The sequence below is a fragment of the Sceloporus occidentalis genome, unplaced genomic scaffold, assembly GCF_023333645.1.
Source record: "Sceloporus occidentalis isolate IW3139 unplaced genomic scaffold, rSceOcc1.0.p SCAF_5, whole genome shotgun sequence".
NCBI classification, from domain to species: Eukaryota; Metazoa; Chordata; class Lepidosauria; order Squamata; family Phrynosomatidae; genus Sceloporus; species Sceloporus occidentalis.
In genome coordinates, this window is record NW_028316985.1 from 25,318,896 (window position 1) to 25,342,938 (window position 24,043).

A 24,043-nucleotide genomic window follows, 5' to 3' on the forward strand; every position below is an offset into this window, starting at 1 on the left:
CAATTGCTGCATGTATTTTAGACCAAAATTTTTTAGCTTTCTTGCAGGACCACCACATATGATACAGAGTGCCCTCTCCTTTGCCGCACCTCCAACATTTTAAATTTGGTATCTTATAAATTTTCTTAATTTTTGCTGGTGTAAAATACCATCTATTCGAGATTTTTAAATGATTCTCCTTCAAAGTTTGAGATGCTGTGAAGCTATTTGTCCTTGCCCATGATTTCTGCCATTCTTCATACTCTATAACGTGGCCTACATCTTGTGCGCATTTTATCATGTTTTCTCTTATTGTTTCCCTTTCCAATTCCCTTTTTAATAATACCTTATAAAATTTTGCCATTTCCTTCCTCTGTGGTTTCAACCATATTCCATCCAACTCATCTATAACTGTTTCTATTCCTCTATACTTAAGATCTTCCTTAAACTTAGTTTTGATTTGCAAATACTCTAGCCAATTTATGTTATGTCCTTCCCTAGAAAGTGTTTCTCTCTCTTTTAAGGTCATCTTCCCCTTTTTGTCTATATTTATCAGGTCTTTATATGTTAACCATCTCTTCTTTTGGCCCCCATTGCTAAAGAAAGCCTCTTGTGTCGATGACCACAGAGGTATTTTGTTATAGAATTTTCCCTTAATTTTTACCCATGTTGACATCAGGGCATTTCTTACGTAATGATTTTGAAATTCCTTAAGTGATGTCTGATCTTTGTACATCAGGTATGCGTGCCAACCAGATGTTAAATCATAACCCTCTAAATTCAACAAATCATAATCTTTCAGTCTTATCCATTCCTGAATCCAAAGAAGTTTACCGGCCTGCATATATAGTTTTAAGTCCGGCACTGCATACCCACCACGCTCTTTGCTGTCTTTTAAAGTCTCCCATTTTATTCTAGATTTGCCTCCCTTCCAAATAAATTTCTTGATTTCCTTAGACCATTGCAATATCAGCTCATCTTTGATGATAATTGGTAAATTATAGAATAGAAACAACAATTTAGGAAGAATGGACATTTTAACCAGAGAGATTCTCCCAAGGATTGATAATTCAATTTATTCCATTTTATCATGTCCTTTTGTAAATCTTTCCATTTATCTTTGTAGTTATTATCAAGTTATTATTATTCAGATTCAAATCTCTATGGGAACGATTCAGGGGCAATGCAGGTAGAATTCGGGCTTGAGTGGAAGCGATACCTCCTAAATTCGCATCATGATCCGCTTTATAGGCGAATGGGAACACCCTCTTAGTTGCCCTCCTTTAGACACAATCCTTTTTAAATTGTGGTACCCAGAACTGGACACAGTATTCCAGAATAGTATACCAAAGCAGAATACAGTGCACTATTACTTCTCTTGATTTAGAGACTATACTTCTATTGATGCAGCCTAAAATTGCATTGGCCTTTTTAGCTGCCACATCGCACTGTTGACTCATGTTCAACTTCTGGTCTACTAGGACTCCTATATGCCTTTCACACGTAGTCTTGTTCAGTCAGGGGTCCACCATCCTATCTCTATGCATTTCGTTTTTCTGCCCTAAGTTCAGTACCTTACATTTCTCTGTATTGAATTTCATTTTGTTAGCTTTGACCCAGCTTTCTAGTCTATTCAAGTCATTTTGAATTTTGATCCTGTCCTCTGGGGTATTAGCTACTTCTCCTAATTTGGTGTCATCTGCAAATTTGATAAGTATATCCTCTATTCTTTCATCTAAGTCACTGATAAAGATGTTGAATAGCACTGACTTAGTCTGCATTTGCAATGCAGAAATAAGGCAGTCTTTTACTGCCAGGGCTCCATCCTGTGGAATCCTGGGTACTGTCTTTTGTTGTAGCACCTGAGTTCTCTGATAGAGAAAGCTAAATCTCTCACAAAACAACAAATCCCAGCATTCCATAACTTTGAGCCATGGCCATTAAATCAGTCTCAAATTGCACTGTCTCTGCAGTGCAGATGCAACATACAGTAGAGTCTCGATTATCCAACCTTCGATTATCCAACATTCCAGATTATCCAACATCACTGCTCAGTGATTTCTTTACATTTGCAGAGGACTGAACTGTTTATACAGTACATATTGTACATCACAATGTTGATCAGTGATTTCTTTACATTTTAGAGGACTGTTTATACATTACAATGTTATTCCTATAACATTACTGCAACGTTACTTTTACTGTTACTGCAATAAAACTTCAATACGTTTGCAATTCATAGTGATTTCAAGGCTTTTCTTGGACCCTCCGGATTATCCAACATTTTCGGCTATCCAACTATCAGCCCGCCCGTTTATGTTGGATAATCGAGACTCTACTGTATGTCTCCCAAAACCTAATTCGTCCATGGCAAAACTAGATCTCTGATGTGGGCAGTAATGCTCCACGCAAGTTGATTTGTCACATGTCTACCAATGCAATAGACACAATGTCATTGCCCCATTAGGGAGTGTGTAACATTTGAATTAGTACTATAATGTTTTCTGACAATTATTTTTTTAAAAGCGAAATTGAACTTTTGTTATTATTATTATTATTATTTATATAGCGCTGTAGATTTGCACTTAAATAGTTATTATATGGCATAGTGGATTGAGGGTTGTACTGCAACTCTGGAGCCCAGAGGTCAATTCCCCATTTAGCCATGAAACCCACAGGGTGACCTTGAGCAAGTCACATGCTCTCAGCCTCAGGGGAAGGCAACAGCAAACTTGCTCTGAACAAATCTTGCCAGGAAAACCCCTTGAAAGGTTTGCCTTAGGGTCACCATAAGTCAGAAATGACTTGAAAACTCACAGCACACACAGCAACCCAAAAATATCAATTTAAGAAAGCTTTCCAGTCACACTATGAACCACATTACTAGAATAGTAGTGACCAGGTAGGTTTTATATTTTCATTTTTAAAAATAGCAAGTTTTACAGCACTATAACATGATTAAACAATCAAGTTCATGGCACTATAAAATTAAAATGGTTTGCTACTAATGCATACATCTTGATGTGAAAACCATTCTAGTCACCATCATTTTAAGAATATAGGTAATTGTAGTTATGGGAAAGTTTTTTTTTAAAATCACTCTCTTTTTAGAAATGAATAAACAGAAAGCATTTTGGCATATAATGTTCCAGAACAATGCAACTCTTTTCTTTTAAGTGGTTTTTCAATAGTAGTTTAGCATGCTATCTAAAATTATACCATATTATTTTAGCTCTCTTTAAAAATGACTGAAATTTAATGGGGTGGTAAAACAGTGCCCACTTAATTAGTTATAGAGAATGGCTTTCTAAAGGTTTCTTTCAAGAATTAGACTATCTTCTTCTACACAGTAGCTATGTTGTGCACACTGATTGTGGACCAAGCATGGCAATGTGGGTATACCAAAACATACAATATTCACAAAAGTGCAGAAAGACAATTGCTATACTTTCCAGCATTTTACAGATGAAAACTAGGACACACGTGGTCAAGCAATAAGAGTGTGGTCTAGATGGTGAAAGGCTGCAGCAGATTGCTTTTCCCTGAGTCTACTGGGCAGGACAAGACTCTGCCTCCCCTTTCCTTTCCCTTTTGTTGCATTACTTGAGTGCAAACTAGTTTTGCACTCTGAACTCCGTTTACAACCAATGAAGCAAGCTATGGACAAAGAGGGAAAGTGAGGGGGAGGAGAGAGAAACTGGGACATTTTGAAACCACATGAGCCTGAGAATGTGTAATAATGGAGAAATAATAATAATAATAATAATAATAATAATTAATATGATAAGAGAATTTATTTATATATTTATGATATGTGACAGAGAATTAATCAGGAATGTTCCTTTCAAATCAGACCAGTTGAAGGGCATGGGCTTCATTTCTCTTTATGGCAGGAATTAATCTGCCTTGGATTTAGGACCAGATATGTTTTAGCGTAGAGATGTGGTGACTCAAGTGGATAAAATCCTGACTCTATTGACTGCAAGATTGGCAGCTTGACAGTTTGAGGCCCAGGTGCCACATGATGGGGTGAGCTTCCATCACTAGTCACAGCTTCTGCCAACCTAGCAGTTCAAAAGCATGCAAATGCAAGTAGATAAATAGATACCACTCTGGTGGGAAGGTAAACAGCATTTACCTGGCCACATGATCACAGAGTAGTCTCTGACAACGCTGGTTCTTCGGCTTAGTAACGGAGATGAGCACTGCCCCCTATGGTCGGACACAACTTGGCAACCTTGTCAACAGGGAATACCTTTATCTTTTTATGTTTTAGTGCAGACAACCTGGGGCCACACACCTGTGCATATATTCATTTGTGTTCTTGAGTATACATACACTTCAAATCCAATCCCACACCAAGAAGTATTATTGAGGTGGAGTCAAGGATAAATCCTCTTTTCAACAATCTACAAAGCTTGGGAAATGACCTTTCAGGGACTACATTTCCTGGAATTCCCCAAATGGCATCACCATTGCTCATGCTGACTGGAGGATTCTGAGAGTTGCAGTGCAAGCTCCCTCCCATCAAGCTCTAGTGATATACAGTAGGCAAGCTTTTAACTCACCACCACCACCCCAGACATTTTGAGTATGATTGCTGGGATACTGCAGCCACTCCAGTGATGCTCAATAAAATTGCTGGAATTTGGGACATTTTAAGCTCAACAGTTCCCTCCCCCCTACCATACATACCATACCCTCTAATGTTTCAGAGATGAAAACATGTGCCCATGTAATATCAGGGGTGGCCAAGATGGCAAAAGGTTATTAATGAGCAATAACACACAAACTAGGAGAGTCTGCAGCAATTTGCTTTTACTTGACCCTACTGGGAAGAGCAAGGTTCTACCCGCTCCTATTCCCACTAAGTTAATTGAATACAAACTACTTTTGCACTTTGAACTCAGTTTGCAGCAAGTGAAGTAAGCTGAGGACAAAGAGGGAAAGGATGATGAGGAGAGAAGAACTGGGACATTTTAAAAACAGCCAAAAAAGTGGGGCAGCAAAAAAATAATTGGGACTGTTCCTGCCAAATCAGGTTAATTGGAGAGTATGCCACACACACATCGGCAACTGCAGTGCAGCAGACAAGGCATGCAAGTTTGACTCTTCCTGCACATTCTGATACCTGACACAGCTGGGTTCCTGCCAGTCCAAAAGCTGTTGGGTAGGTCAATGAGAGCCCAGTTTGCTTTGCAAAGGGAAGTCATCCTCCTGCAATCTGTTGGCAAGCAAATATGGGCTGTTGCCAGCCTTCCAACGAGTTGCATAGAGGGCTGGTGAGAAACTGATTCTGTTTGGAAACAGTGAGAGGGTACGGAACATCCAGAACTGACATTCACAAAGCAGCAGTTAAGGTCACTTTCTGTTGAAATACTAATTGAAAGTACAGTTGACCCTCCGTTTTCAGGGGGGATCTGTTACGACCCCCCCCCATGAAAACAGAGGCTTGCACTTTTCAAGCCCATAGGCTTGAATGGAGCGTGCCCCTGTGTGCATGGCAAGGGTGCAGGTGCCATTGCAAATAGCGGAGGTTGCCCCTCCATGTATATTCAAGAGCGCAGATCTCAGATCCACACATTAGAAGGGGCAACTGTATTGTTTTGAGTTCACCTAGCCATGTATTATTTTGAAACGTTAATGTATCACCCACTTTCATAAACTACATGATGGACACATTTCTGCCTTCATGAGCAGTCCACACTCAAAAGATACAGGAAAAGTAGGAGTGGAGATCTGGTTCAATCTATATAAAAGGAAAAGCTTTATAAATCTCAAACAGGGGTTGTCTCATAAGGAACACCTGCCAGCTCTATAAGAAACAAATTTTCTGGTACCGATAATAAAGGACAGTTCCTACTATAAGAGACACATGGCTATGCTAGTTACCTCTGATTCTGAGTTTCCTCTATAGCTGTTCCATGAAAATATCAGCAGCAGTGGAAAAGCCTTTTAAAAGACAATTGGCCCACCACTGCAGATCTTCTATAGGCAAGTGTAGGCTATATGCTAGGGAAAGCTTGGAAAATAACACTTTTCAGACTGCAACTCCCAGAAATTCTGGCAGAAATCCTGAGCAAAATTCTGAGAGTTGTGACCTCAAAAAATATCTTTTCCAGGCTCTGATTCTAGGTCATACTCTCAGGGCATACAGGTTGAGGTGAAGAACAAATTGTCAGAACTTATTGCACAACTCTATCATGTACCGCAGCAGAAGCCAGAAGCCTGAGCAAAATATTCTGTGACACACAAGGGAGAGGCATTTGCTTGCAGTTCTACTGAGGCTGATCCTACTATAAGACAGAGTCTGGCAGAGCCTCAGATAGCAAATGCTGGAGTAGGAGTAATGAGTAGCAGGATAGTGTTCTGTTTACTTCATGGCCTGCCTTACACGTTTTCAGGAACAGTGGAATGCAGGCCATCAGGATCGTCCAAGTAAGATGGCCATTCTGCTTGGCTTCTATACATGCATGGCTGGTGACTTCAAACTTTCAAAGGAAATGTCCAATATGCTGAATACCATTGCCAAAGTAGTTTTAGTATCTTTGGTAGCTTAAAACCTAGAAAGGATTACTCATCCCATGGATACAGAAACCACTAGTTTTCCCTGCTTCTGTACATGGTGTGAGAGGAATCACCATCTTTTCCTTTAATGCAGAGAACCAATGTCTTTATCTGGTTGGTGAGGGGTATTCCTTGAGAAATGTTGATGCAGAAGGTTTCCCTGTAGCCATAAAGCTAAAAAATGACTGTTCTCTGTTATCACAGAATCTTGATGATGGCTAAATAATTTAGAATGAGGTTTCTGAAAGGATAACCCACAAGTCCCTGAACCACTCGAGAAGGTGGCTCAGAGAAATGGAAGACCAGCTGAGACCACTTGCGGAAGAGTTTTCATTACCTCACCCACAATGGCATGTGCCTTTAATGTGCTTTAAATCACTGAGTTTGTGCTTGAAACCTTTTCCCTTTTTAGAGCGTTACCATTTAAAGAGTGCTATTAAAAACCACAGTGTGAATGCACTCTAGTACTTTACTCCTTCAAAAGCATCACACCCTTTGTGTAGAATTACTTTATGGGCTATAAATAATGTGGGGTGTTTAAAAATGCCATGTTGGAGCAGACCAATGGTCCATCAAGCTCTCCCTTCTGCGGAAGGGTGGCAATTTATAGCACATTCCAAGTGTTCAAAGATCTTTGAACACTTTATCTCAGAGCCAAACTAGATGTGGTTTGGCCTTGTATCGGCTATTTGCTTAAAGACACATACAGTACATACCCACTGTCACCAAAAGCCAAACCATGCAATCCACATCATACCTCCTTTGTCACTCCATTGCAATGTCAAATCCTTTCCCAGGATTCCAGCCACCCCAAATTCCCATCTCTGCCACCATAACACCCAGTAAGTTTTCTGAGTTCCCATTATTTTGGCTAGCTCCCCATCCTGCTTAGGGCACCCCCTTGCCTAAGCAGTTTTTGTACTTTTACTAACTTTGGAATTTCCCTGAACCTGCTAGTGCTTCAGAACAGAATATGAATAGTGCTATCTGTAAGTAACAGTGCCCATGAACTTGAATATCAGACATTTTTTAAAAAGTCAACACCAACCTTTAATTGCATACAGTCCTTTCTCTGAATCTGCCATTGCCCCACCAGTATCTATAGGCTGTCTTTTTCTATGTATACCAAGGCCTCATCTTTTAAATATTTTCAGTAACCTCCTCTCCCACCTCTACATATAACATTGAAAGAGCAAACCTGAAGTGTTTCTTTTCCCAGTTTTTGGAAGCCCCCAAAATACTGAAAACACTTTCTTCCTTGACTTTCTTCAGTAATCATTCCAGGTCTTTGTTATTTTCTGCTAATGACTTGTTGTGCACCTCCCAAGTTATTTTTTACTTATGGCGACTTTAAGGTGAACCTATCATCCGGTTTTGCTTGGTAGGTTTCTTCAGAGGGGGCTTGCCATTGTCATACTTTGAGGCTGAAAGAATGTGACTTGCCCAAGGTCACCAAGTGGGTTTTTCCAGTATATTCCAGCAGGGATTTGAACTAGTCTCCAGAGATGTAGTCCAACACTAACCACCACACCATTCTGGCCCTCGTGGTGTCATCTACATATCTTTAAATGGTTGATGCTCCATTTTCCAGTTTTCATGCTTCGTTCCTCTGATGGACATACACCACTGTAATTCCACCCACTCAGTAAGCCATGCCTTCCTTCAGTCAAAGTGTGAATGGACTTCAGGATTGTGAGGTCTTCTTTATCGACTGCTAGCATCTTGAGGCCCACAAACAAGAACCAGATGAACATGTTTGGTATGAGTAGGCTACTGAAGGTACTGAAGGTTTTGCCCCATTGCTTCTGCTTCCCTATCATTCTCACAAACCCCAAGGACCCCTTGACAATAGTTCTGAAGTGAGGCAAACTGTTAGGGGGCTGGCTCAGAAAAGAAATTGTGTCCTACTGCATTTCACAGGCCATATACTGGAATGACTTTTATCTGAATGTACTACACATCAGGGATGCTAACAGTCTAACTGAAGAGTGTGGGCAAGAACAGCCAATGACTTTGATATTTGAGAGCGATGAGAACACATCCGGAAAACCCTAGGTTGGGGGAAGATGGTTGGCTGGCTGTTAGGCTGTGAGGATATACTGTAGTGCTTTGTTGCTGATGCCAAATGAAAATGATCTGGAATCAGCACAGTATTTAGTTAAGTTCTTGATCCGTGGAAAGATGCAATCATGGAAAATTATAGGTAAAACAGTAACCAACACAAAACAGAGATAAGCTTAAAATTATTAAGCTGAGCTGACGTGGTTTTTGCCTTCATCAAAAACATTAAGCTGCCAGGATTTCTAATCAGGAACTGGGAGGCCAGGTGCCTTCTCTAAGACTTCTCAGGATCTGAGAAATTATACTTGCCATGTAATTTATATCATGCACACATCTAAACCACTGACTTGTTGGCAAGGGAAGAGGGGAGAAGCATCACAGATCTTAGAACTTTAGGGGCAGGGTTGGCCTTCATCTTCCAGAATCCCCCAGACAGCATAGTTACTGGATGATTCTGGATATTCTACTTCAAAAACAGTGCTTGAGATCATTTTCTGTGGGTTTTTTGGGCTATGTGGCCACATTCTGAAAGAATATAGTCCTGATGATTCTCCTGCATCTGTGGCAGGCATCTTCATAGGGTGTTGGCAGGGAGCTATGTGGGTTATATATAGACTTGCATGACCCTAGGTTGGGAAGAAGTGATTTACATGTTAATCTCTGTGTTGGTCTGTTGTTGAATGGCAAGACGTCACACACACACCTCACATATCCTCCCACCCTGAGACCTCACCATTCAACAACAGACCAACACAGAGATTAATGTGTAAATCACTTCCTCCCAATCCATGGTCACACAAGTACATATATACCCCACACACTTCCATGCAAACACTCTCTGAAGATGCCAGCCACAGATGCAGGCGAAACATCAAGAATTAACTCTTCCAGAACGCGGCCACACAGCCCAGAAAACCCACAGAAAATTATGGATGCTGGCCGTGAAAGCCTTCAACTTCTCAGTGGCTGAGATCCTAAATCAGGAGATATAGCCAGGTCCTTGGAGCTTTGTCATCACAACTCCATCTACAGGTGCAGCCCCCCAAAACCTAGCCTAGAAACCAGGCAGCCCTGGAGCAATTTCCCAGGTGCTGGGGAGGAGGGTGGTGAGTGAAGAACCATGAAGCCCTTTCCCACCACTGAAGCATTTTGTACAAAGGTCCTTGGTGCCAGAAAAGGGCTCACTTACCACCCCACTCTCCAGCACCTCAGAAACTCCTTCATTAGTAGGACTGTCTGGCTTTTATGGTAGGTTTTGGGGACACCTTTTATCATTGTACTGGTGCAATGACTGTGAATGTGAATGTTTAAAACTATGATGTTGTAGATCAGGATTATGACCTTGTAGGTAATTACCAAACAGGATGCCAGCCGGTATTTACAAGATCTCTGATACAGTATTGGTTTCTCTTTGACTCTATGAGGCTAGCAGCAGTTTCAACAATAGTCCAAAACACACTGCAAAAATAATCCAGTTTGAGACTGCTTTAACTCCCCTGGCTCAGTGCTAGTGAAAACTGGGAATTGTAATTTATTGTGGCACCAGAGCTCTCTGACAGAGAAGGCTCAATGTCTCACAAAGCTACAGTTCCCAGAATTCCCTAGCACTGAGCCAGGACAGTTAAAGTGGTCTTAAACCAGATTATTTCTGCAGTCTGTTTTGGACCAGTGTGATTTTAATTGAGAAAATAATCCCTCTCTCAGCAGAACTGCCCTGATCCAAGTACCCTGCAGTACCCATGGCTGTTTCGAAAAACAAGATCTGATTGCAAATGTATTGCATCATATCCCACCTCCCTCACAATAATTAAACTTGGTTTAGTTATTAGCCCCTAACCAAGTGCTTCGCTTGCATTCGGAAGTCTCGTGTTCTTTGTATTTCTGGTACTGATGCCTTGCTCCTGGAAAACATACCTCAGGCTAGTCTGTTAACCTTACTCTGGACTGACTGTAAACATTATGATCAAAAGGAAAAGTTCATAGAAGAGTGGAAATTGCAACCTGCTGAGAAAAGGGTTGTATACACAGCAAGACATATAGGTTATCTTTAAATGTGTTTCTCAGCAAGCTTTGGGGGATGTTCTTTGAAACCTTTCTTCAGTTTGTAGGCACACGTGTACTAGAATGTTACTCAATTCCTTTTCACAGCCAGCCATATCTAAATTCTACAGTGAGGTTGAAATGTGTTTGGGCTGCAGGGATTCTATGTTTAAAATAGCAGCATTGGAGAGAAAAATGGTCAAATCTCATATTGTAGAGTTGGGGCTTCTAAATATAGAGCTATGTGGATCCAAAGTACTAAATGAAATATATATGCAATTGTTCCATTAATCTATTTATAGGATTGTAACCATGCTTATTATTATTAGTTATTAGTATAAGTTTGATTATTAGAGATAGAACATACATGATAAAAAGGTTAGGATTGTAAGAAAATAATGGAGTGACAAGACAGTAATGAAGTAGAAATGAATAATTTTAGGACAAACAAGAAGGACGTTAAACTGCTATTATATTTCTGAATTTTATAAGAGGTAAGAAAAAGAAGAAAGGAAGAAGATTCATAGTTTGGAATTATTAAAAAAAACACACCAAAAACTATGATGATGTGTAGGATCTTACTTTTGATCTTATTTTACTGTTAGAAGAAATGAAAATCATATGTTATTTGCAATAAAACAGTGACTGAATAAAAATACATTTTAAAAAAATAGCAGCATCTTCACATTATGAAATATTTAAAAAAATGACAGAGGGCATGTCCTCACAGCAACCTGGCTACACAACACAGGGCCACATCCCCAATTCGACTGTGGACTGTCTTCATGACATAAGGCCAGTTCCATACTGAATCCATGTCATACCAGCCTTAAACTGGTTTAAAATAAATAACCTTTTGCTCCTGATTTTGCATGAAAACCGTAGTGACACAAGGTGGCTATCTACACATGACCACTGGTGTGAATCACTTCCTCTAAGATCACAACAAGGCATCAGGTTGTTGTGCTGAGCTCCTGGTTTCTGGCCTCAGAAGAAGTGACTTATACCAGTGGTGGCAGTGCCAGGCAACATAGCAAGCAGTATGTGTATGTAGGCAATCACCTGGTGTTGCTACAGAGTGCAGAGGTAACGTGGGGAATCCAATGCAGCGTCAGGGCCAGAATACTCCAGGAGTAGACTAGACCAGAGACATAAAAAGAGAGAGACAGACAGAGAGGAAGATATCCATGTGAGTTGGAGATTCATGCAGTCTTCCGGATATTGTTGGACTTCCAGGTCCCACCACTGCTAGCCACCCTATCCAATGGTGAGGAATGCTGGGAGTTGCAATTCAACAAGATAAGGAGAGGCACATGACTCTGAACCCTGCTTTAAGCTAAATGAAATATATTATGGCATGAGATAAAATATACAAATATTTTAACAGCATCAATAAAGACTTGCTCCAGAAGCTAAATCAGATCAAAGGCATACAGAACAGATGTCAGTAATGGAAGGTATAGAAGGAGAGCTGTGTAATCAGTAATATCTGAAGAGAATGAAGATAGTAACAACCTTTCTATTCTGAACAGACTCGCACCACTTCCTACAGCATCTGTGATTTAGCCTGCCTGGAGTACAGATTTGAAAAGACAGATATATGTCTCGGTTCCCTGAACATACGTAGGCTAGGTCATTTTTCATACCACATCTGGATGGAAATTACAGTTGTCCCTCCATTTTCATGGACTTTGAGTCTGCGGTCTCAGTACTTCGCAGACCAGAAAGCAGGGAGAGTTAGAATGGCGTGCACACCCGCTGCATGCGCACAAAGCCGCATGCCATTCAAGCCAATGGGGCTTGAATATCTCTGAATTTCCATGGGGGGGGGGTCCAGAATGGATCCCCACAAAAATGGAGGGACCAGTGTATTATGTCTTTTTTAAGTGTAGAGTCATTAAGAGGGTGGGTCAAGCCTCTGAGTATTTTTCTGTTTTGCTAGCTAGACATCCATTGCTTTTTGTTGTTGTTCTTTACTCTTTTACAAAGACTCTGTTTTGTACTTTGACATTTGGCTCCACTGCTTTAAAAGGAAATTTCTTACCCAAACCTCTTGATATGCAAGACTTCACAGCTGCTATTCTGACCTTTGTCTTCTTAGGATATTTCACAAGGTGTTTTTTTGTTTTTAGAGCTGAGAAATATTATTGTTTGGGGCTACAGCTCCCATAATCTGCCCAGCAGCAGTAGCTTTCCCAAACTCAGATTTTGTTAATCTCTCTCTCTCTCTCTCTCTCTTTGAAGAAATATTTTATCCTTTGTATTGCCTCCCCTCCAAAAAGTTGAAGAAGAAACCATTGTGAATCTACACTGCACATTACAGTAGTTGAATAGCACTTTTTTGCAGTGGTATCATCCTGTAAAATCCTGCTGAATTTAGAATTCAAGAACCAGCATGTGGTAGTGTTTTGAGTGATGGACTAAGAATCTTGGACACCAAGGCTGAAATCTCCACTTAGCCATAAAACCCCATTGGGTGACCTTGGACAAGTCATACTCTCTCAGTGTAAAAGGAAGGCCATAGCAAGACAGCCTTACAATAAGGCTGCCATAACTTGGAGTCAATGTAGAGGCACGTAATAACAAACTTTGGATTACCAGGGAGCTGTAGTTTGCTCCCTTGAATTATACCATTAGATCTCTGCCGCAGAGACTTCTAACTACTTCACAAAACTAGAGATTCCAGGATTCCTTAGAGTGGTACCATGGTAATTTAAAAGGTATCAAAGCACTATAATTGTGTTAATATGGATAATCCTTAACCAGAAATGCTTTGAAAAAGGGTGGGGAACATGTGTCCCTCCTGATATTGCTAGACTGCATCTACCACCATCACTCAGCCCTAGCTACACTTAATAAGGACTGGCAGTTCCAATCCAACTACTCCTGGAGGGCCACATATTCCCTATACCTAACTGAGAACATTATTTCATGAGCCCCATTCTCTCTGCAATTGTGCTAGTTAAAAAAACACAGAAATATACCAGTTTGAGAGCAGCCATTATTGCGTGTCTTTGCAATCGTGTGTTTCAACCATTGCATTCTCCCTTAACCCTGCCTCCCTGCCCTATGTCCTACCCAATGTGCCTTTCAAGGGGTTTTAATTGTTTTTAATTTCACACAGTTTTGGATTTCTACTAATGTGATTTATAAAGAAAATAAAAGAAATACAAAATGAATAAATAAAGGGAATGCTTGGAATAGTGAGTGGGAGGAGGACAGAGGGAGAGGAGGAGACACACTGATTCCCAATATCACAACTGACTTGGCAGCATTTCACACATGAGGTCTAATGGAACTGCAGCAGGATAGGTAGCTCATTGACCAGTTTCCAACAGCAATGAAAAGGAATACCCTAAGCACACTTCACAGACCCAGCAACTATTGGCTAGAGGCGATGTTGTGTGATAAATATCACCAAAGATGCTATTTTATGACTATAATTGTGGTTAAAAGCCACATGTGATAATCTCCTCAGATGGACATCCTAAATTAGAGATGGGACTAGATGGGAAGATCAGCAGCCTTCCCATCTAGCCACTGAAGGCCTACACCAGGAGTGGAGAACATGAAGCCCATTGACCATTTTTGTGAATCCCAGTACCTCTCAGACCCTGAGCAAATGGGCCAGGATAGCATGGGCTGAGTCTCCTATTCTGGCCTGGGTGTTCACTCAGATCAGTCCCCAGGCCAGCATGGGGATGGGCAGGTGTTTACATGCCTGTCTCAAAGAGGACCCAGGAATCCATTACTTGGACCCACTCCTTGCCTTTCTGCATCATCATTCTTACAGAGAAGCTCTTTGTCACCATGTCTGATACAGGGCACCTGGCTGCACCCATGTGGCCAGGCACCCCATTTCCTCATCAGACACAGTGACAAGGGGCTTCTCAGTAGAACCAATGGTGCAAAAAGGTAAGGTGTGTGCCAGGGCTATTTGCACAGCCAGGCTTTACCATGGAATTTCCAGGAAACTCTACAGTAAACTGGGATCAAATTGACCCAAGATAAGGGCTGTTTATTGCAAGATTGGGCTAAATTCATCAGATGCAGGGTTTTGGCCTGCATTGTCCAAACAGGATGATGTGAGCCCAGGGGGCACATGGGCCTTTTGGCCCGTGCAGACAGCCCCTCAAAATCACAAACATGTTGTACAAACTGGTGGGAAAGATAAAAAGAGATGAGTGAGCCTGGCAAAGGTCCAATGCATGTATGCGAAAGCTGAATTTGGAAGAGTCAGTGAAGACTGAAGATTTCTGGGAACTGTTCCTTAAAACCAAAACCAAAAAATTTCCCCCTACCTTTGCAAATGATGTGCATCTGGGTGAGCACATCATCAAGACAAAGAAATTAGGCTTTAAATAGCCAATCTTGAAGAGATGGCTTTGTTCACTACCTTACTAAAACTGTTCTGCGTGGGAAGATGAGATAAGTAATAACAGGAGACATGCCCTTGACCTCTTAAGTCTAAGCTGTAAAACAATCCTAGAATCCAATATAAACGATAACTTGCCTCACAATGCAAGGTACACCACTCATTTAATTCAAGATTAATTGAATGATTCTGGAGTGAAGGAAGCTGGCTTCTTCACATTAATTGGTGATTAAACTAAAGGCATGTGTAAGTGGGTACAAGAGTCCTCTGTTATTGCTACAATGACAACATGTGTATGTGTGTCTGTGTGTGTGTGTGTATGGTTCCCATTCATATCATTCACTGGTTGCTCCATTAGTGAGTTACATAGGGAGCATCTTCACATGTTGTGAAATAGCACTGCATATCAAACACTAGAATCATAGAATAATAGAGTTGGAAGAGACCATAAGGGCCATCCAGTTCAATTCCCTGCCATGCAGAAAATCCAAATCAAAGCATCCCCAACAGATGGCCATCCAGCCTCTGTTTAAAGACCTCCAAGAAGGGAGATTCCACTACTCTCTGAGGGAGTGTGTTCCACTGTCAAACAGCCCTTACTGTCAGGACGTTCCTACTAATGTTGCTTGCATCCATTATTCTGGGTCCTAGTCTCTGGAGCAGCAGAAAACAAGCTAGCTCCCTCCTCAATATGACATCCCTTCAAGTATTTAAACAGGACTATCATATCACCTCTTAACCTTCTCTTCTCCAGGCTAAACATCCCCAGCTCCCTAAGGCATTCCTCATAGGGCATGGTTTCCAGGCCCTTCACCATTTTAGCCGCCCTCCTTTGGACACGCTCCAGTTTCTCAATGTCCTTTTTGAATTGTGGTGCCCAGAACTGGACACAATATTCCAGGTGGGGCCTGACCAAAGCAGAATAAAGCGGCACTATTACTTCCCTTGATCTAGACACTATACTTTTATTGATGCAACCTAAAATTGCATTGGCTTTGTTAGCTGCCGCATCACACTGCTGACTCATGTTCAACTTGTGGTCTGCTTGGACTCCCAGATTCCTTTCACACAGTTTCATTCAGCCAGGTGCCCCCCATTCTATATCTGTGTATTTCATTTTTCCGCCCTAATTGCAGTACCTTACATTTCTCCATGTTGAACAATATAACAACAACAACAACAACAACAACAACAATAATAATAACTTTATTACGGCCATTTGGCCAGCACAACCGTGTTAAACAACATCAGTGACAACATCTAAGTGAACCAGAATATTCTGTTGCTGGCCTTGAAGAATTCATTTTGGAGCAAAGGAACCTCAGATGTAAAGTGTGAAATAGCTACAATTCTTTAAGAGGTACAGTTCTTCTTCCCATAGTTTGAGTGGAGTGGAAAGTGGTTTTTTAAATATATCAACTCACCAGTGCATGGACATTAGATGTTCATACACTTTGGAGTTGGGAATGCTATGTGCCTTTAAGATAGAAGAGAGATGAGTGCTACATACTACAAAGAAAAGATTAAAATGGCAAAGGAAGTGAGTGAAAACTAGTGCCACAGTTCCTACTGAATACATTTAAGTAAAACAGGCAGACAGGAGTTAGGGGCTGGCTGAAGAGCAGTCTCAGCTTTGTGAAGGCAGTGACCTGTTTGTTCCAAAGTACCAGTACCCAAATGGACAGCTCATTTTTGTATCTAATCCAAGTTCCTCCTAGCACAAGGACTAGGATTGCCATAATTCTCATCCACAAAACTGGGACAAAAGTATATGGATCTAGATTGGGTGTCTTATTGACAATGCCCCCCAACCCAAAACATATACACACACCACATTTTGTTGATGAGTCTTCTTGAGAGGTTTCACTCCTGCCTTTGGGAATCTGAGATGTGTCCAGCCAGCCAGGACACTTTTCAGATCCTTCAATCTCGGATTTTCCCAGATTTCTGGGACAAAAGCCTTGTTCTTGTTTTGTTCTGCTGAATTAGCTGTAATCTCCATCACTGTGTTGACTGAGGGCAGAAAAGCAGAGAAGCAGAAACCAGAGAATTAAGAGCAAATGGTTTTTTAAAGTTATTGTTTAGGTGTAATGAGATGGGTATTCCCCCTATTTAATGGAGAAATTCTACAGATACTTCTGTTGGCCCTAATTATGAGAAAATCTACGTGTAACTCTGGTGTCTAAATAAAAACATCACTGGTTTCATTGCACCTCTTTTCATTGCAGCTATTTTGCCCCTCACAGTTATAATTCATCATAAGATCTGCATTTTTTCAGGCTGCATGAACTTTACTATAATCTTCCTGTCTGCATATACCATTCAAGGTTTTGGGAAGCATAGTATTGAATTTACAAGTGAACCAATATCACTTTCATGAATCATACCATCACAAAATTTGGCATCAGATTGTGTATCATATTCTTTTGCAGGCTGGTTGTAATTTTTTATTTATATATACACACACAAAATGTCAAAATATACAAGTACAAAATATTAACATTATTATAACGCATATTACTTCCAGTGCTGAGATAGAAAATGTGTTATTTAAATAATATTCAACAAACTCTTATTATCTCCTTACATTACTATCTAAAGAGGATTCAGTTATGTCTTACTATTCTATAACTAAATAATAACCAAAAATATTTAACAAAGTTCTAAAGACATATAGTTCTCAAGATCTGTTTATCCACATACAGTTTCTATCTTCCTTATTGCAGTATGTATTATCTTATCACCATTATAAATCAATAAACCCTTTAATATCTTTAATTATCTCCCCCTTCATTCATATTATTTCCTTCACTCGTTTTAAAGCAATTTATGCTTCTTATTAATCCACTTTTAATATATATTTCAGGGTTAAAGAAAAAAAAAGGAAAAAAATTTCTGTTCTCTTATATTCTTTATTTCTTTGTTTTCCCCTATCTCATTTCTGGGGTTTTTTTCTCCTCTTTCAAATATTTGTAACTTTTATTGCACTTGGAAAATAGCACAAGGGGGAATCTATTTTAGAGGAACATTATTGATGATATCTCTATTTGAAAGGGAGAATTAGGATTTATTGCATAAAGACCTCACATCACTTATGTGCAGCATGGCTAGAAATGGTCAAAACATGAGGGGAAACAGAGAGTTTGTCAATTAACTATCAGAAAAGCTAGCCTATTAGGATTAGCAAAAGGAGATAGAAAAGAAGACTTTTTTTGGTATCACATGGAAGCCTTTTGTTACTTTTGCACATCAAAGTAATGGTGAATTTAAACCACCAAACAACCAAATTAAATTTTGTTCCAATAATTAGATGAATAAGATGTAAAGAAATAGAATGGAAACTGCAAAAGTATGAGTTTTGACTGAGTGGTATTTCTATTATGTGTTATGAATTATTATTATTATTATTATTAACCTTTATTTATGAAGCGCTGTAAATTTACACAGCGCTGTACATGCGGGGAGATTTGGGAAGGGGGTGGGTTGTTTGTAACAAAAGGTGAATTATTTTAATACTGAAACTGTACATGTGTGTGTGTGTGTGCGTGCGTGCACTTACATGTGAGACCATCATTGAATACCAGTTGCTGTAAGTTATACTCCAGAGGAAGGAACTGGCAAAACCACCTCTGACGATTTCTTGCCTAAGAAAATCCTATGAAATTCATGGGGTCGCTCTAAGTTGACAGACACCTTGAAGGCATAGTTTTTAAATGCACTATATGGCCTAACACAAGCTTCGGGAGCATTCTGAGGGGCCATGCTGGCTTTCACGCCTGGGCTTAATGTAGTTTGGATTGTTTGACTAATGTAGTTGAACAAGCAAAAGGGGTGTGCGTGCCAGTAGTTCCCTGGAGATTTCCATCAACATGCTACCTGACAATACCCATCCCAGCTGTCAGACCACCCTTGAGCAACATACTCAGGCTGTTCATTATCCTTCAGTGTAGAAGGAAAAGAGGCCACAGGAAGTGTAGTAAAAGCCCAAAGGCAGAATGCTGGCCTCATTATTATTATATTTTCTTCTTCTTCTTCTTGACACTTTGTGATGGACTCCAGTGTTTGCCTTCTCTGCCTTAATAATGACGTTGATTTTGAAAGCTTCATTTGTCAGCTATAAAGGTTTCTGAACTTTTCCAGTGATCTGACAATAACATTAGTACTGCATTTAAAGGAAAAGAAAATAGGGAAGATAGTCTCAGTAGATCTTCTGCTAAAACAAAACAGTCAAAAGAAAGAAGGGCCCCAAATAACCTGCTCTTAAGAGTGTAGAGCTTACATTCAAAACATACATCTCCTTGTCATTTTCACATGACAAGCAAGGAACTAATGGGTCATATTAGATGGGCAAAAATGAGCCAAATGCTGGAAGATGTTGGTAGTACAGTGGGCCAGATGTTTTCCAGAAGAGTGACAAGGAGGGATAGTAAGGTCTCACATTCAACCAATATGTGGGTTTTATATACTTAAAGTGTGTGTGTGTATGCACGCGCATGTGCACATGTGCCTGAAAATCACCTGTCAATATGGTAAGCCCGTAAGTTCTGTATGGTTTTCTTAGGCAAGGAATCCTCAGAAGTGGTTTTGCCAGTTCCTTCCTCTGAAATATACCCTATAGCACCTGGTATTTGTTGGAGGTCCCCAGGGACGTAGCCAGGATTTTGAGAAGGGGGGGGGGTCCAGACTAAGTGCCACCATTTTGAAGGGCTGAAAGCCCCCCCCCCAGACACAGAAAGAGGGTTGAGCCTTTACCTCAGGAAGGGGAAAGAGGGGAAGAAGGGGAGGGGGCTGCTCCACTTCCGTGCCATTGCCAAAGGCTCCTCAGGTTCATTCACGAGAAAGGAGAGGCAAGAGAGCTGTCTTTTGTGGGAAGGAACAATAAAACAACCTGGGTCAGGCATGTTTTTGAGTCAACAGAGAAGTTTGTCCTTGGAGTGAAGGGAAGGGGAGGAAAAAGAGAAAAGAGGACTTGCTCCCTGGCATCCTCCTCTCAGGGCTCCCGCTGCCCTGGCGCCTTCCCCAAACCCCAAATGCACGGGGAGCTTTGGCTGAAGCAGGAGCAGCAACCAGGGCATGGTTCCTTTGGGGGGGGTCCCGCCTCGTCCTCTGCTCTCTGGAGGGCAACCTGCATGTGGAGGGGGCAGGGAAGGGAGAAGGAGAGAGAGTGCACCAAATAGAACGAAAGAGGGAAAGAGAGAAACCACAGCCATGCCTAGACTTCAGTCTACTTCCTCAGATGCATTTAGATGCAATAATAATAGTAATATGTAGAGAGATCTTGCAGCACCTTTGGGACTCACTGAAAGAAAGAAATTGACAGCATGAGTTTTCCTAGATGTCAGGTTTCCTAGCATTTTCCTCAGATGCATTTAGATCCAATAATAATAATAATAATAATAATAATAATAATAATAAGTAGAGAGATCCTGCAGCACTTTTGAGACTCACTGAAAGAAAGAAATTGGAGCATGAGCTTTCCTAGACTTCAGTCTACTTCCTCAAGTGCATTTGTGGCTTGCAAAAGATCACCCAGTGGCTTTGTATGGTCCAGTTGGGAATCAAACCCTGGACTCCAGAGTCATAGTACTCCAGTGATCAAACCACTATGGAGTAGGAGGATTAAATAGGGCAGCTATGGGCCATTTGTGGCCCTGGGTCATTGTTTTGTGGTCCTCCCATCCATCCTCCCCAATTCCAAAATAATAATAATAATAATAATAATAATTATTATTATTATTATTATTATTATTATTATTATTTTGTTATAAAAAGAGAAGGATTTCCTGGAAGCCTCTGTGGTTGTTAGCACACCATACACTGTTTAACATTTATACATAGATACAGATATAGATATAGATATCTGTTTTCCCAGTCTGGAAGTGGACGTCCTCCCAGTCACGGGTTACTTTTCCAATCCAGGTTTTGGATGTAGCCCACTTATTTATTTATTTATTTATTTATTTATTTATTTATTTATTTATTTTTATCTTGCAGGTCACACTCTCTCAGCCCCAGAGAAACACCCTCTGGAAAAGTTTGCCAGGAAAACCCCATGATAGGTTTGCCTTGGACTCCCAGATCCCTTTCACACATAGTTTCGTTCAGCCAGGTGTCCCACATCCTATATCTCTGCATTTTACTTTTCTGCAATACCATACATTTCTCCCTGTTGAAGTTCATTTTATTAGCTGTGGCTCAACTTTCTAGTATATTCAGGTCATTTTGAATCTTGATCCTGTTCTCTGGGGTGTTAGCTACTCCTCCTAATTTGGTGTCATCTGCAAATTTGATAAGTATGCTCCCAATTCAGTCATCCAAGTCATTGATAAAGATGTTGAATAACACTGGGCCCAGGACGGACCCCTATGGGACCCCACTGGTCACTTCTCTCCAGGATGAAAAGGAGCCATTGTTGAGCACCCTTTGGGTTCGGCCGGTCAACCAGTTACAAATCCATGTAAAAGTTACCTTGTCTAACCCACATTTCACGAGCTTGTTTGCAAGAATGCCATGGAAACTTCGTCAAATTACTAAAAATCCAGATATACTATATCCACAGCATTCCCTTCATCTAACAAGCTGGTAATTTTATCAAAAAAAGAGATAAGATTTGTTTGGCATGACTTCTTTCTCTGAAACCCATGTTGACTTTTTGTGATTATGGCATTGTTTTCTAGATGTTCACAGACTCTCTGTTTAATTATCTGTTCTAGAATCTTTCCTGGTATCGATGTCAGACTAACTGGACAATAATTGTTGGGATCTTCTTTTTTCCCCTTTTTGAAGATGGGGACAATGTTTGCCCTCCTCCAGTCTGTGGGGACTTCTCCTGTTCTGTTTTCAAAAATTATTGCCAATGGCAGGTCAACTCACACTATGTGACAGAAAAGGATGTTTTATCCTCGAATGCCTGGAGAATCATTCCTTTGCTATAGTGAGTCATACAAAGAAAACCAATGGGCAGAGCTATAGAGAAGCAGCCTTTCTTCCAAAATTGGGACTCCAGGTGGTGTACCATTTTAAAAAACAATGCAGCAAAAACATACAAAAAAGTGAACATGAAAATGAGATTAAATTATTGACAATATTCAAATGATTTAAGTGTATTTAAAAAGTTAAAACACCATTAAAAGTAAAAGCAATTAAGCAGCTTAACATGGCACTGAAGGGCCAACAAACAGGTAATTATTTAATAGTATTATCATATTTATCACCATTATTTATTTTCTGTTCTTACATCAAGGAGCTTGGAGCATTGACAGATGGTTTCTATCCTCACCTCAGATGTTTTTCTGTGGGTTTTCTGGGCCTCTGCGATGCAGGCAAAACTACAGGAATAAATTCTTCCAGAATGCAGCCACATTGCTCAGAAAACTCACAGAAAACTATGGACGCAGACCATGAAAGCCTCCAATTTCACCTCAGATATTGACCTCACAGGAAGGCACTGATGAAGGATACACTGAGAAAAGTGAATAGACTGGCCCAAGGTGAGATTCATTGCTGAATGGGCATTTTAAGGTGAGTATTCTTAGTACTAAGAGTACTGGATACATGATGTAGTGGTTTGAGTATTGGACTACAACTCTGGAGACTAGGGTTCAATTTCCCATTCGGCCATGAAATTCACTGGGTGATCTTGGGCAAGTCACATGCGTTCAGCCTCAGGGGAAGGCAATGGCAACCCCACTATGAACAAATCTTACCAGGAAAACCCAATGATAGGTTTGCCTTAGGATCACTATAAGTCAGAAATGACTTGGAAGCACACAACAACAATAAATTCCTAGTACTAGCCCAATGGTCTAATGTCTAATCCAAGGATGGGAAACTGGCTTTCCAGAGCATCCTCACTAACTGACTATGCAAGAGTTATAGTCCAGCAATAGACTCTCATCCTTAAAGGCTATACCATAATGGATAATATATATAGATAATACTGTTTTGGCGGTTCAAGTGATGGACTCCTTTGGAAATCCCTGGTTTATTGGGTTGTCCTGATCCCATAAATTGCTTCTCAGTGCAACTCATCTCATTATGATTTTGCAAAGACACCTCCTTATATGACAATTCCTTGGAGAAAGAGCCTGGATAAATAAAAAATGTAGATTAAATTTTACCACTTGCTATCTGGATTTTTGGCCTTTCAGAAGTGAGTATCTTGGGACATCTTTTCCCAAATGCCTATATCAGAACCCTCCAGTGTTTCATAGCTTAAAAGTGGGACATGTGCAACCAGGTAACATCAGAGTGTGGTTCAGCTGCCAAAAGCTATTAATGTTCACACAAGCTGGGAGAAGCTGCATTGGGTACTGTTTATGCCCAGACCACTTCAACTTAACCTACTGAACCAGCTAATGGCCTTTAGTTCATTTCCTGGGATTCAAATCACCCATGACACTGATGACATTATGACTACTAGGAAGGACAAATTTCTCCACCCTCCTATTCCTCACCCCTGCTGAGTGCAAACTACTTTTGCACTTTGAATTCAGTTTGCAGAAACTGGAGTAAGCTGAGGACAAAGAGGGAAGAGTAGGACAGAGAATTGTGGACATTTCAGAAGCAGCTGAAAGAGTGGGATGACAGAAGATTAACTGGGACTCTCCCTGTCAAATCAGGATAGGTTGGAGTTTATATGACACTAGAACTAATCAGGTAAAAGCCAGCATCTATAAATGAGTGACCTGGAAATTAGTTTGAATAAGGTGATGAACACAGAAGAGAAGACAACCTAAGGTCAGGACTACATAGGACACCTCTGTCGTTGCCATGTAGACTGTCCAGACAAGCAAAGGACAGGCAGTAATGAGGGAGCAAGCTCCAGTGCTGGATTGGGAAATATGCTTGCAGGTAAAGGAAGAAAGGCTATGAATACACAAGACTGGCATATGAGCTATAGCCAGGGAGATAACTGCTCCATCTATCTCTGACCAGGATATTTCACTGGTATTCATTCAGAAGGGTTGTAGGTGAGATTTGCCAGTCCAATCCCATTCTGAAGGTATGTAAATTGTTGAA